The sequence below is a fragment of the Rhinopithecus bieti genome, unplaced genomic scaffold, assembly GCF_001698545.2.
Source record: "Rhinopithecus bieti isolate Rb0 unplaced genomic scaffold, ASM169854v2 scaffold_15087, whole genome shotgun sequence".
NCBI classification, from domain to species: domain Eukaryota; kingdom Metazoa; phylum Chordata; class Mammalia; order Primates; family Cercopithecidae; genus Rhinopithecus; species Rhinopithecus bieti.
The window spans coordinates 3,535,509-3,547,023 of record NW_016808547.1 but is presented as its reverse complement, the minus strand read 5'-3'; positions in this window follow the sequence as shown (position 1 = coordinate 3,547,023).

Genomic DNA, 11,515 nt, shown 5'->3' with positions numbered 1-11,515 from the left:
TTAAACATGATCAGAGCAATGCATTGTGATAGCTAGTTGTTCTGGTAAAGTCAATCTTTTAGGAATTTGTTTTCAGATCTTCAATAAATTTTTTCTTTACATTTCAAAAAACCAGTGTGCTTCTATTGATGCCTTACAAAAACCATTGTATATTTGTGTATTCCTTCTTGTATTTAGACAGTGGTTTTTCAGGTGCGTGCTTTGTTTCTGGTATGGCCTTGATGGAATGATACGCTTTAGCTTTAGTACGTAGCGCTAACCCATAGCAGCTTTGGCAGTTTGCTGTCTTGAGTCCTAGCTAAAAAGTTAGAAGTTTACATGACTGTCTTTTTACTTTCCCCAAATTGTTACTCTGAGCATTAATTAAGGGCATTTTACCGGTATAAAATTATGGTCAGCTTTTTTTCTGTCTATAATTATTTATTTTTATGGATTTACCCTAGAAACAACCAAAAATGTCAGTAGACAGCATATTAAAATAACACAAAGGTTGTAAAGGGCAACATTTCTCCCCTTTGATAGAGACACTAAAGTGGTCTGTACTTGGGTAGAGGGTGGCAGACGCTTAGAATTAAAATGCAGCCGAGTGCAGTGGCTCACGCTTGTAATCCCAGCACTTTGGGAGACTGAGGTGGGTGGATCATCTGAGGTCAGGAATTAGACACCAGCCTGACCAACATGGAGAAACCCCATCTCTACTAAAAATACAAATATTAGCCGGGCGTTGTGGCGCATGCCTGTAATCCCAGCTACTCAGGAGGCTGAGGCAGGAGAATTGCTTGAGCCCAGGAGGCGCAGGTTGCAGTGAGCCGAGATTGCGCCATTGCATTCCACCCTGGGCAACGAGTGAAACTGTATCAAAAAAAAAAAAAAAAAAAAACAAACAAACAAAAAAAACCCTCAAAAAACAATTAAAATGCAATGCAGCAGATAAGTTCAGTTGGCAAGAGTTACAGCAGCAATACAAGAGGGAAAATGAGTGCAAGAGGGAAATAGGAATAAGTTCCAAAGAAGCAGAATTTGCTTGGGTTGTTTGAAGGGAACTGCTGCTACCCACAGTTGCCTTCCTTCTGCCTCCTTCATTCGGCTTCCTTGTTCTCTTTTTCATTACCCTTTCCTTTTTGTGACAACTGTACTGATTTATTTAGTTGGACTTCTAACAAATAGGGATCGTTGTTGCCTGGTGTCTTTGAGCTGTTGAATGTTCTCGTTTATGTAGATGTGACTTTAAAAAAAATGAAACACTTCAAGAATTTACGTGTCGTTCTTGGGCGCAGAGGCCATGCTAATCTTTATTGTTTGAATATTTAATATTTTTGCTAACAAAGTGAGCCCTAGATGTGATTTTTAAATGTGTACTCATGGTCCCTTGAACATTAGTGTTACTTGTTAGGTATTTAAAGATTTGCTTGCCGAGAGTGGTGGCTCACACCTATAATCTCAGCACTTTGGGAGGCTGAGGTGGGAGGATTACTTGAGCCCAGGAGTTTGAAACTAGCGTGGGCAACATAGGGGAGGAGACCTTGTCTCTACAAATAATATAATAATAATTATAATTTTTTTTGAGATGGAGTCTCGCTCTGTCGCCCAGGCTGGAGTGCAGTGGTGCGATCTCGGCTCACTGCAAGCTCTGCCTCCCGGGTTCACGCCATTCTCCTTGTCTCAGCCTCCTGAGTAGCTGGGACTACAGGTGCCCGCCACCACGCCCGGCTAATTTTTTGTAGTTTTATTAGAGACAGGGTTTCACCGTGTTAGCCATGATGGTCTCGATCTTCTGACCTCGTGATCCACCCACCTTGGCCTCCCAAAGTGCTGGGATTACAGGCGTGAGCCACTGTGCCTGGCCTCTACAAATAATTTTAAAAGTAGCCTGTGGTGGCGTGTGCCCATGGTCCTAGCTACCTGAGAGGCCTCTGAGGCAGGCGAATCACCTGACCCCAAGATATCAAGGTTGCATTGAGCTGTGATTGTACCATTGTGTTCCTTCCAGCCTGGGTGACAAGAGACCCTGTCCCTTAAAAAAAAAGTTGAGGACTCAAAGGATCTTTTCGTTTATGTTATCAGTATTTACTATGGTAGAAATTAAAGCTTTAAAACTTAGAAATATGTGTGTTTGTTAGTCATCAGAATGATACTGTCACACATGTAACCTCAAGAAAATTTCATGTACACTTGACAAAAAACTAATGATTTAAAATAGCTTTAACCTCCTAGGCTGCATGAAAATATCTCAGGTACTGCAGAGATCTCTGTACCACTCGTTGAGAACTGCTGCTATAGGATTATAACAATCTTAGGGTTCTGTATTTAGAAATTTAAACGTTCCTTCACAAAACCTGAAAGTCAGGATTTTCTTCATTATTCATTAAGCCTCCTCACTCCATTTAAACACGGCATTAGAATAGAGCATTGATGGGTTTACTTGATGACACTAAAAGAGGCAATAATCTTTGGATATTAAATCTACAGAGTATTTTGAATGTTTTCATTTTCTAGTAATTCTTACTGTGGCTCCAGAATGTCTTACATATTAGTAGTAAGTAGCTGGAATGATGTAATCAAAATCATACTGATTAATCATTGCTTACCAAAAAATGAAATTAGATGAATATTAATAGAAGTTAGATGAATATTAATATTAGTACCATTAAGTTTTTTTTTTTTTTCTGAGACAGAGTCTCGCACTGTTGCCCAAGCTGGAGTGCAGTGGCGCGATCTCGGCTCACTGCAACCTCCGCCTCCCAAGTTGAAGCAATTCTCCTTCCTCAGCCTCCCAGGTAGCTGGGATTACAGGCATATGCTGCCACGCCCAGCTAAGTTTTGTATTTTTAGTAGAGACCAGATTTCACTGTGTTGGCCACGCTGGTCTCGAATGCCTGCCCTCGTGATCCACCCGCCTCGGCCTCCCAAAGTGCTGGGATTACCGGCATGAGCCACTGCAGCCGGCCTCAATATGTTCTTTTAAACCTAGGTCTTTATTTCCAGGCGTGTTTTTTTTTAGAATCTTGCTCTGTTGCCCAGGCTGCTGAAGTGCAGTGGTGCGAGTGTGGCTCACTTGCAACCTCTGCCTCCCGGGTTCAAGCGATTCTCCTGCCTCAGCCTCCTGAGTAGCTGGGACTATAGGTATGCGCCACCGCGCCCAGGTAAATTTTGTAGAGAAGGGGTTTCTCCGTGGTCACCAGGCTGGCCTCGAACTCCTGACCTCAAGTGATCCACCCATCTCAGCCTCCCAAAGTGCTGGGATTACAAGCGTGAGCCACCACGCCCAGCATGTTTCCAGATGTTTTTACCCTCCAGTGTTTATTAAACAAGGCGGTTTGCGTCTCAGCCATGTTAGAGATTTTCCTGGATTAGTTGCCTTATAGTACAATCTAGAGAATTTTTAGTCTTCAATTTATTGCTTGAACTAATCATTCAAGTAGATTGAAGGAAGAGTTACTGGAACGGTAGGAAGAAGCATGGCTTGTGATGAAGGGTGCATTTTGACAAGTATTCTGGCTTTTGGCCATCCTCTCCTTTTCCTGTTACTGCTTCTAATTAAAGGTTCTGGTCTATAAGTAATACATAGGGTTTTTTTTGTTTTTGTTTTATTTTTTTGAGACTGAGTCTTGCTCTAGAGTGCAGTGGCTCAATCTCAGGTCATTATAACCTCCACCTCCCTGGTTCAGGAGGCTTCTCCTGCCTCAGCCTCCTGAGTAGCCGGGATTACAGGTACCCGTTGCCACGACCTGCTAATTTTTTGTATTTTTAGTAGAGATAAGGTTTTCACCATGTTGACCAGGCAGGTCTTGAACTCCTGACCTCAAGTGATCTGCTGCCTTGGCCTCTCAAGTTTTGTTTGTTTGTTTGTTTGTTTTGAGACAGAGTTGCGCTCTTTTTGCCCGGGCCTGAGTGCAATGGTGCAATCTTGGCTCACTGCAACTTCTGCCTCCCGGGTTTAAGCTATTCTCCTGCCTCAGCCTCCCGAGTAGCTGGGATTACAAGCATGCGCCATGACGCCCTGCTAATTTTGTATTTTTAGTAGAGACAGGGTTTCTCCATCTTGGTCAGGCTGGTCTCCAACTTCCGACCTCAGATGATCTGCCCACCTTGGCCTCCGAAAGTGCTGGGATTACAGGCTTGAGCCGCCATAGCTGGCCTCAATACATAGTTTTTTTTTTTTTTTTTGAGACGGAGTCTTGCTCTGCCGCGCAGGGCTGGAGTGCAGTGGGCCCGGATCTCAGCTCACTGCAAGCCCGCCTCCCGGGTTCACGGGCCATTCTCCCTGTCTCAGGCCTCCCGAGTAGCTGGGACTAGCAGGCGGCGCCGCTCGTCGGGCCCGGCCTAGTTTTTTGTATTTTTTAGTAGAGAAGGGGTTTCACGCGTATTAGGCGCAGGATGGTCTCGATCATCCTGACCTCGTGATCGCGCCCGTCTCTGGCCTCCCCCAAAAGTGGCTGGGATTACAGGCCCCCTTGAGGGCCAGCCGGGCGCCCGGCCTCAATACATAGTTTTTAAGAAAGTTCACCCTCTTTTTTTTTTTTTGAGATGAAATCTTGCTGTTGCCCAGGATGGAGTACAGTGGCGTGATCTCCGCTCGCTGCAACCTCCCCCTCCTGGGTTCAAGCGATTCTCCTGCCTCAGCCTCCTGAGTAGCTGGGCTTATAGGTGCGTGCCACCACACCGGCTAATTTCTGTATTTTTAGTAGAGACGAGTTTCACCATGTTGGCCAGGCTGGTCACGAGCTCCTGACCTTAAGTGATCTGCCCATCTTGGCCTCCCAAAGTGCTAGGATTACAGGTGTGAGCCACCGCACTCGGCCAAAAGTTCACTTCCTTCAATCGTAGTCTTTGTTTCTAAAGCGTTATATTAACTATTTTCAAATCACTTGTAAAATGGCAAATGATATGTAATAGGTACAATGTTAGAAATTGATATACATGTTCATGGAGAAATAGATTTGTAAAATTGTAGGCTGTGGTTATGTCAGGAGTAGGATACACTTGTGAAAGACATTAGGTCTCTTGCCATATTTTATGTCATCTGACAGCATTGACGTAGTGGTACCTTGTTTGCGTATTAGGCACTTTGGTTTTTTCTTTCTTCTCTTTTTTTTTCTTTTTGAGACAGAGTCTCGCATCCAGGCTGTAGTGCAGTGGCGTGATCTCGACTCACTGCAAGCTCCGTCTCCTGAGTTCACGCCATTCTCCTGCCTCAGCCTCCCAAGTAGCTGGGACTACAGGTGCCCGCCACCACCCCCGGCTAATTTTTTGTATTTTTAATAGAGACAGGGTTTCACCATGTTAGCCAGGATGGTCTCAATCGGTCTGCCCACCTCGGCCTTCCAAAGTGCTGGGATTACAGACATGAGCCACCATGCCCGGCTGGTTTATTTCTTTTTTAAAAATTTTGTTAATTTCCAATGAGCACAAGCCAGGCACTCCCATTGATCAGTTGTGATATTTTCTAAGTTTTGAAATTATTTCCTCAAAATTGAGATAATTGGCCCTTGATTCTCCTTTCTTGGGCATCCTTCTAACTGCCATGTCTTATGGGCATTTGTCGTAGTAGTATCTGCTGTCATTTTTGCAGTGTATATTTCAAACAAAGTTACAGAGGTTTAGTAACCCTTGCCTGTGGTCTGGTCATTTAGCTAAGGAGTGACAGAGCTGAGTTAAACACTACCCTGTTTCCCAGTCACACACTTAAACATTTAATGCCTGAGTTATGAATTACCAAATACTTTCGTCTGTTCCATCTGCCTCTTAAATGTCTACCGTGGAGAGTATTTTAATAGTTTTCTGGATTAAAATAATCATGCTCCTTTCTCCTTTAAAACATGGTTTCCTGTATGATAGTGTTTTGAATCATGGGAGTAAAGGCCAAGTTAGGTTAAGGTACAAACTCTGCTAAACACAGCTTCTGTAGGGTCCAGCCCTGTGGTGCTTAGTGGGTGTTCTCCCCATGTGCAGACATGAGAGATTGTAAGAAATAAAAACACAAGACAGAGATAAAACAGCTGGGCCCGGGGAACCACTACGACCAAGATGCGGAGACCGGTAGTAACCCCAAATGGCTGGACGTGCTGACATTTATTGCATACAAGACAAGGGGGCAGGGTAAGGAAGGTGAGTTGTCCAAGTGATTGATAAGGTCAAGCAAGTCATGTGATCATGGGACGGGGGCTCTTTTAGGTAGCTGAAGCAGAGAGGGAAGGCAGCATATGTCAGCATTTTCTTCTATGCACTTAGCAGAAAGATCAAAGACTTTAAGACTTTCACTATTTCTTCTACTGCTATCTTCTAAGAACTTCAAAGAGGAACCAGGAATATGGGAGGAACATGAAAGTGGACAAGGAGTGTGACCATTGAAGCACAGCACCACAGGGAGGGGTTTAGGCCTCCAGATGACTGCGGGCAAGCCTGGATAATATCCAGCCTCCCACAAGAAACTGGTGGAGCAGAGTGTTTCCTGACTCCTCCAAGGAAAGGAGACTCCCTTTCGTGGTCTGCTAAGTAATGGGTGCCTTCCCAGACACTGGCATTACCCCTTGACCAAGGAGTCCTCAAGCGGCCCTTATGCGGGTGTGACAGAGGGCTCACCTCTTGCCGCCTTGGTCACTTCTCACAGTGTCCCTTCAGCACCTGACCCTACACCCTATGGTTATTCCTTGGTTATATCAGTAATACAACAAAGAGTAATATTAAAAGCCAATGATAATGTTTATCATTAAAGTACCTGACCCTACACCCTATGGTTGGTTATTCCTTGGTTATATCAGTAATACAACAAGGAGTAATATTAAAAGCCAATGATAATGTTTATCCTAATGACTGATAATGTCCATGGTCATCTCTAGATCCAATTTGTGTTATAACTATTCTAAGTATTTTCTTTATTATACTGAAACAGTTTGTGCCTTGAGTCTCTTGCCTCGGCACCTGAGTAATCCTTCGCCCACAGGCTTCCCCAGTCTTCACATCACCATGCTGTGTTTCAATCAGTTCTCCTTTGTTTTTTGCTTCTAAGCTTGCTTTCACATGCTGTTGAATGGAAAAAGCAAGTTGGAGAACAGTAATACAGTATATGAAAAAATACCGTTATTTCCTAGGGTATATACATATATCGGTGTGTTTTTTGTTTTGTGTTTTTGAGACGGAGTCTCTGTCACCCAGGCTGTGCAGTGGCATGATCTCGGCTTCAATCTAGGTAATAGATACTGCATACAAAGTATTTAAAATATATAAAAAGAATTGAAAATGTGAGAAAAGCAAACAAAATAGACTTAACCAAGACCAGTATAAAGTAATGGGATACTTTGCAAATAATTCAGAGCAATCTTCCACTGAAGACTAGAAAATAAGCAGAGAGAAAACATCTGCTCGAAGGCATTGGAGACCTAAGAAAATGGTGATGGGCCAGCATTTGGTGGAGAATTAAGTTTCAGGGCTGTAAGTCCATGTTCAGTGTGGCTTTTATTTTGCAGTTGTTTGCCAAGGTCAGAGAGGCTTATGGTGTGGTTCTTTTGATGGTCTCACTTGGACATGATTTGGAGTCTGATACCTGCCAAGAAATTAGGACCCCAAAAGGATACCCCAGGAATAAAGATGAACCAGGTTTAACTATTTCTTCAAATATATTTTACAATTTTACAAATATACGCAGCAAATAGCTAGTTTTGCATGAGACAAAACTACATGAAGTCAGGTGTGGTGGTGTGTGTGTGTAGTCCCAGCTACTTGGGAGGCTGATGGGGAAGGTTGCTTGAGCCCAGGAAGGCTGTAGTGAGCTGATTGCCTCACTGCACTCCGGCCCGAGCAACAGAGAAAGCCTGTCTCAAAAAAGAAATAGAAGTACTTGCAGAAAGCATCAAGAAACTCGTTTGAGAAACAGAGACAGGATATAGGCTCTCTGATCCAATTTACTTCAGAAATAACAAGTGCTGGCTGAGTATGATGGCTCCTGTCTGTGATCTTAGCACTTTGGGAGGCTGAGGCAGGAAGATCACTTGAGCCTAGGAGTTGGTGATCAGCCTGGGCTACATGGCAAAACCTCATCTACAAAAAACACAAAAATGAACTGGGCATGGTGGCACACACCTGTGGCCCCAGCTACTCTGGAGGCAGAGTTGGGAGATTCACTTGAGCTCAGGAGGTTGAGGTTGCAGTGAGCTGAAATTGCACCACTGCACTCCAACCTGGACAACAGAGTAAGACACTGTCTCAAAAACAAAACAAAGTGCCCTAGATCATTCCTTAAGTAAGCAAAGTCAGACACTGACAATGTAAGACATTTAAAAAACTATGCTTACTATATTTAGATGAGATAAAAGAACTTAAACAGCAAACTTTAAAAAGCGTATCAGAATTCCAGATGTAAAACGCAGTAGCTAAAATATGAACTCAATGAATAGGTTTAACAGATTAAAGAGTGGGAAGATAGGTCAGGAAACAAATAGGCGTATTGAGGGACAAAGACATTAAGGATAGATAATGCAGTGGTAAACCTAATTGAAAATACAATTATTGCAGGAGCGAATGGGGCAATAATTGAGATTGATGACTTTGCAGAACTGTTAATAAAGTGTTAACTTTAAGCATGGCAAAAATAAAAACCAGTTAAAGATACTAAGACTAGGCATTGCAGCTTAATTAGTGTAATCCTAGCACTTTGGGAGGCAGAGGTGGGAGGATTGCTTGAGCCCAGGACTTCAAGGCTGTACTCCAGCATGGGTAACAGAACCAAGACGTCTTTAAGAGAAAAAAAAAAGGCATATATAATTAAAACCTAAAGACAATTTTAAAGGCATCCCGATTAAAAAGACTTGACAATGCAAATAATGGAAGCCAGGAGACAATGGAGTATGTTTAGAAAACTGAAAGAAAACTGCAATTTAAAAATTCTAAACTCAGTAAAAACCCTTCAAGAAAACATTTTCATACAAAACTGGAAAAATGTTAGAAAATTTACCAGCAAACCCAAACTGGAGAAAAAAATACTTTGTTTTTTGTTATTTGAGATGGAGTCTCGCTGTCACCCAGACTGGAGTGCAGTGGTGCAATCTCAGCTCACTGCAACCTCCGCCTCCTAGGTTCAAGCCATTCTCCTGCCTCAGCCTCCCAATTAGCTGAGACTACAGGCACACGCCATCACACCTGGCTAAGTTTTTATATTTTTAGTAGAGACGGGGTTTCACCATGTTAGCCAGGATGGTCTCGATTTGCTGACCTTGTGAGCCGCCCGCCTCGGCCTCCCAAAGTGCTGGGATTACAGGCGTGAGCCACAGCGCCCGGCCGAGAAAAAATATTTTGTAATAGAAGGTCAGAGATGCGTGAAGAAGCAAAGAAAGCTCAGTGCAAATGACAGATTTGTGGGTACGTTAATGTTGACTGTATAAACCTATGGTGCTGTCTTTATAATCCCATGATGATCATGACATAAAAGATCTTTCATTGTCCAAGAAGGTGGTAATAATCAAGAAAACATGTTTTGTACTCTAGGGTAACCATTGGAAGACTGCTAAGAGTAGCTTCCAAGCAAATGCTTATTAGTTTGCTTGGGTTAATGCACATTAATTTTTTTTGTTGTTGGTTTTAAACAGAGAAGAGGAACATAGGAGGGGTAGAACAAATATTGAGATGACAGGTTCTAACCTAACCTAAATATATTAGTAATTAAATGTAAATGGTTAAATGCTTCATTATAAAAGATTGTCAAACTGGTTAAAAGAACAAAACCCAACTGTATGCTATTTACAAGGGACACGTTTAAAATATAAGATTGAAAGAAGGATGGGAGATAAATACAAAGTTTGTCTCGGTTATCTGTTGCTGGTGTAACTACCCTGAAACTTAGTTTGCTTAAAATAATGATTTATTATTTCTCATGACTCTACAGGTTTGCTGGGCTCAGCTGGGCAGTTCCGCTGGACTTGCCGGGGGATCACTTATGAGCCAGATAGGGGAGATAAATCACAAAAATTCAGGCGCTTGCCACTGGGTGGTGTTTTCTAGGAGGGCGGGGTATCCAGTCATCTGGAACCTGTTGGTATGTTCCCATCTAGGTGAATGCCATCTTGCTTCTCAGCTTGCATAACCAACCACTGAGAAAGGAGGCACGTCATGTAGTAGACTTCTTTGAATTTTGATACCTTGTAAAGCACATTTGAGTTTACTGCTCTCATATGTTTACTGAGTAACCTAAAAGACCCAATTTTGAGTAAGGCCTAAGCAGTGATTCTCATTTTGTTTTCAGAACATTTTGAGTCATGAACTTTTGTTTGTGTGGATTATGCATATTGATACTTTTCATATTAGAGGTTAAATGGAAAAAGTTTAAAATTCATAAACTGCTTTGTGCTTCCTGGAATTGATACTTACATATTTTTTTCTTTTCTTTTCTTTTTTTTTTTTTGAGATAGTGTCTTGCTCTGTTGCCCAGGCCGGAGTGCAGTGGCATGATCATAGCTCACTGCAGCCTTGACCTTCTGGGCTCAAGTGATCTTCTCACCTCAGCAGGGACCACAAGCGTGTGCCACCACGCCTGGCTAATTTTTGTATTTTTTGTAGAGACGGAGTTTGACTGTGTTGTCCAGGCTGGTCTTGGACTCCTGAGATCAAGTAGTTCACCCGTCTCAGTCTCCCGAAGTGCTGAGGTACAGGCGTAAGCCACTGTGCCCGGCCCTGATACTTGTATTTTTCTAGTACCAGCTTAAATGCTTTGACTTTGCCATATTTTCTCATGGAGACTCCCAGGGCTTTTAATGTCTCCAGAATATATTTTTCCATTTTCCTAAGACTAAGCTCCAGAAAATCCACTAAAACAATTCTGCAAGAAACAGATGAAGAGGACTTTGATGAAGGTGGTCAGAATGAGATGAGTGAACAGGAAGAGGAGTGTGAGAATAACTCCAGTGTGGCCAAAGACTAAAGACCTTGAAAAATTGTGCAGTCTTGTGTGCCACGTTCACCTGAAGACCGGCCTAGATTTTGGAACAAACAGTCAAAGAAACAGTTCACAAAGGGTGAACTAAGGCTGAATGGGGAACAATTGTGGCAGAAAAGCAGAATGAAGCCCCCAAAACCCATTGTATTTTGTCACCATGAATAGCATATTTTTTAATTAAAATGGTTACCCTCAAAAGAAAATTTAGTGAGAAAAGTGGCATTGTGTTATGTTTTCGCAAATTGATAACTCATTCTATTTCAGCATTCGGTCTCTTGCAGTACATTTTTTTCAGTTGAGGTATATGGAGAAAATCGAGCCTCACACAGAAAAGGGAGCATTTTAAAATAGCCATTTCAGGTAATTGTGGATATCCTTTGAGACCACCAGAACAAAATAGGTGTATATTGTTAGTTTTTTTTTTTTTTTTTTTTTTTGAGATGGAGAATTGCTCTTCACCCAGGCTGGAGTGCAGTGGTGTGATCTCGGCTCACTGCAAGCTCCGTCACGCCATTCTCCTGCCTCGGCCTCCCCAGTAGCTGAGACTAGAGGCACCCGCCACCATGCCCGGCTAATTTTTTGTATTTTTTG